Source organism: Anopheles gambiae, chromosome 3 (assembly GCF_943734735.2).
Source record: "Anopheles gambiae chromosome 3, idAnoGambNW_F1_1, whole genome shotgun sequence".
NCBI lineage: Eukaryota > Metazoa > Arthropoda > Insecta > Diptera > Culicidae > Anopheles > Anopheles gambiae.
This window is the reverse complement of record NC_064602.1, coordinates 18054490-18058788: the sequence shown is the minus strand read 5'-3', so window position 1 is coordinate 18058788 and position 4299 is coordinate 18054490. Positions and strand designations below refer to the sequence as shown.

General features: G+C 42.3%; 1 long non-coding RNA gene across 1 annotated transcript; it reads left to right on the top strand.

Moving 5' to 3' along the window:
• Positions 1 to 238: 238 nt before the first annotated feature.
• LOC133393369 (uncharacterized) lies at positions 239 to 2203 on the top strand. Its single transcript, XR_009766131.1, has 2 exons — positions 239 to 613; positions 687 to 2203. It is a non-coding gene; the product is annotated as an uncharacterized LOC133393369 (long non-coding RNA).
• Positions 2204 to 4299: the final 2096 nt, after the last annotated feature.

The following is a 4299-nucleotide window of genomic DNA, read 5'->3' as shown; positions in this document are numbered from 1 at the left end:
GGTGGCTAAAACCACCCCCTACTTGCAAAATTGCACGAAAATTAGTGATATTTTGGCTGGAAATCACGAGATTCGACTTACGCGGAAATTCGAGATACGCGGTATTTTGCGGCCGTTTTCGGTCCCCAATAACCGTGTATCTCGGGGACCGCCTGTACTTTCGTGTGGGACACTTTTGTAACGCCAGTTTCACGTCGGTTTGTCGGTGCTTCACCTCCTAATATCCATACACCTTGCTAGAGTCCACCACCTGATATTTTTAAATCCACCTTGTGTTCGATGTCGTGATCGATTGGTGCTAGAGCGCCGGGTTATAATATTAATACATCTTGCTCCCACTTCGCGCGCAAATGCGCTGTCGTGTAAACACACCTGTAGTTCTCCAGAGCAACACATTCACAACAAGAAGTGTTCCACCGAATCATTTGTGGAAGAGCCTCTACCGGCAAATTGCGCATTGACACCAGCAGAACCTAGCGCTAGAGATTCGTAACTCTTGTTATTGGATGAAACTGTTCAGATTTGCCACGATTTACAATCCAAGCGTGAAAAAAGTAAAAGTGAAATGGATCGATCCGATGCTGCTTCTCCTTTAACTGAGCTGCCCCCAGAGGTAAGTAACTTTCTTCTTTTACATCAATCTTGCATATTTTCAAAACTTTTTCTTACAAAACTTGTTGTTTCAGCTAATTTATTCCATTTTCGAATATCTTGATCTCTGGTCGTTGAAAGCAGTTTCACTAACATGCCATAGACTGGGGGAAATGTTTTCTGACTACTGTGCTCGTCGGCTGGTGCTGAGCATCCGTGATAAAAGAACACGCTTTATAGCCCATCCATCCTTGAGAGTAATTGCCAAAAAGGTGGAAGAGGCAACCATTTTGCTAGAGAGTACAAAACGTCGCTATCGCCGAGTTCATCTCGATGTGCAGTATGATCCTAAGACTGGTAGCATCGATCATATGCAAGCCGTACTCGACAAGATTCTAGCAGTGCGCTTGATGCAGGATCTGGTAGAACTGAAGCTTGACTTATCATCGGTATCAGAGAATATGGCAGTACAGTTGACGCACACGGTGACTAAGATGGACAGCCTGAAGGAGCTAGTCATACGTGAAGGGAAAAGTAACAATCCATCCGCTGTCTGTCAGCTGTACCTTGTCAACCGTTCGCTACATAAGCTGACGTTGGTCTATATTTGGCCCGGCACGATTAATTGTCCCAATTTGCGATCCCTGGAAGTAGTGGCGAAAATAGATGTAGAAACCATTTTAGGCAAGCAGTATGCACTGCATGGTAACGAGGAACCGTACTGGAAGTTGAAGCATCTGAAAGAGTTTGTCATTCATTCACAATTTGTCGAACATGAAACTGTTTCCGGTAACTCCCGGAAACAAACAGTGGCCTATAGGAGTATGTTTTATCGGCACTTAACACAGCTTAAGAAATTGCATATTTTCTTTTTCACGCTACCAGATGAGGTGCTGCAGGCCATCGGCGAATCATGCGTCCAACTGGAGAACCTGTCGGTCGCGCACCTGCTCAGTTCCAATCCGGAATTATTGCGGTCTTTATCGAATCTAGTTAACCTGCGACAGTTGGTATTATCAGGGTCTAATTGCGGTGTATTATTCGATTGCTTTTGCTTGCCCTATCTGAATAGACTTATTATCAACTGTAACATTGACTGGCCATCGTTAGCGAGACTTCAATCGATTAAGTCGCTTATGATAAAACTCGAACCCTCTAACGTGAATCAAATATGTGATCTTTTTGTTCGACATGTGCGTCAGCTAAAATTTTTATGGTTGCAGTTTGAAATTGGTTTAAATATCCGCCAGTGGTACCGAGAAATATTCGCAGCGCTCAGTAAGCTTCCTGAGCTGGAAACGCTTGTACTACAAACCGTTGTAGAATTGGATTACCTCCAAGAAATGGTACCATTAGAAAAGCTCACCCGGCTCGTTGTATACGACACTCTACCGAGAGGACAGCCGGTTTTGCCGGTCGATGTTGCAAAACGAGTCCCCAAAGTAGATAGAATCGAAGTTCCTTCCTTAGAACAGTTTAGCAACGAAATGATACATCACTTTGGAAGTAATATTTTCGTAGCTTAGTTTAGTTTGAAGCCTCAATGAATGAGAAAAGACAAATAAAATGAAATCAATAAATAAATGCAATCAAGATCATATGATTTAACAAAGATGGAAGCTGGATTTTTGTTTTGTTGGCGTTAGCAACACAAATGAAAACCAATTGCAGGTAAAATTTTAGTTGGAATGCTTTATGCTTGTAAAAACTTATATTACTTCAACTAATGCTTTGGAACACGCTTCCAAAACGGCAAAAAATGCCTTAAACGGAGTCTAAACCCCATCTATCTGTCTATCTGTGGTATCTGTTTCGTGATTAGGATGGAAATGGAGCAATACAGCGCAATTTTGTCTCGATACGACTGACAAGGTAGTGTTGTTTTGAAGGTGGCAAAACGGACGGACATGTGGAGCCCACACATGATATGCTTTCGACCATCAATCGTGTTTCGCATTCTTTTACACTACTGTTTAGTGTTTGTTTTATGATTTGCAAACATTAATGTTAAGAGTTATTGTAAATTATTTGTAAATTAAAAGTACATATTACTTACGCTATTACAAGACGCGTACCGTATGAAACAAAACGGGACGAGCACACGCTGCGTCCGTCTAGGTCAGTGGATAAAAGATGAAGAGGCCGATTCCAGGCCCTTCGTTCACGAGCAGCGCCGAACTTAGCCGAACGCGTAGGTCAAGCCCTTGTCACGTGGTGACAGGGTTGAGTAGCGGTGCTGCGCTCAGTTTCCCAAGGATTGTTATTGTTGTGGACAGCCGTGCCGACCCCTGGATTTGCCGTGGTAGTTGCGCTACCACTGGTCAACGTCCAGGGGACGACAGTGTGTCACGCACTATCGCACTATACTAAAATCGCGTATCTCCGAATCCGCGTACCTCGAGAACCGTATAACTCGAGAATCGTATAACAGACTGTGTACGTTTAGATATAGTTGGTTTTGGCGCAACACCAACGACCATTATTCAAATCTCACTTGCTTGAGTTCTGATGGTGCACATTAGAGTTTAATGAACGCATAACTTGTCAATGAGATGCAGTACAGAGGGAAGGAGAAAGCTACCAAAGCGAAGAAAGCTCCAACTGGCTGGGTATCAGATGGGCCCCACCAGCTTTTTTGCTATTTTTACAGTGCATTATTCGTTTGGCGTCTGCTAAACGCAGTCTTTTTAGATTCTTTTTAGGTTGAGATCTTGCGCCGTTTAGAACCCGTTTAGTGGATTTGTGGCACTTGGGACATGTCTATAGCTTGAACAGGTATTATTGCTTGAACGGCTACTATCATTTAACTCCACGAGTGAGCGTGATGATTTGAACAGAATTAAAAATTTATTCGAAAGTTACACTGAATATCTTTATGAGTGTTTTAAATTCGCTCCACCTTGCGTAAAGGTTTCAGATACGAGGGTGTTCAAATAGCTCAAATAAACGATGTTGCTCGAATGTTAGACTAAACTTTATTTTATAATTATTCTTACACTATCCTTCTTCTATTTGGCGTAACGTCCTACACGGACATGCCGGTCTATACAAACATTCGAGACTTAATTCATTACCACGTAGCCGGAGAGTCAATCCTTGCTATGGTGGGACGGTCCATTCTGGTCTTAAACCCATCACGGGCATGTTATTGAGTCGTTCGAGTTGACGACTGTACCACGGGACCACCCCACGGAACACTATCCTATTTCATCCTAATGCTATCACTAACACTAGTATGTACATACTTAGGCCACACTCTAGGCGTGAACAGAAAGGATTCTAACGCCGTATACGTTTTATCTTTCCACAGTATAAGTGCTTAAGTTTATGTGCTTATTAATTTGTCGAATTAGGACACCTTTAAGCTTCAAACATATTCAATAAAACAAAACAATACGCTCGCTTGGCTTTATCGCAATTGAGTACAAAAAAAGTTTGAATATAAGATTACAAAAAAAGCAGCTTGGGAGCATTATTTAAAATCATATGCGACATTTCGGATGTAAGAAAGGTAATTACCAATTATTTGATAAAATAAAAGAAGTTACGTTACCAGCGTTAATTTCTGTATATATTAAGAATCTATATCCTATGCAGAAACTATGCTTCCAAACCATCCAACGCACCCTGCAATCATGCGGCGCAAGTTCATTCGTTCATCGACCGTTCGCCCTCGGCAGCCCGAAGTACGCCAACCTTCGACCAGTT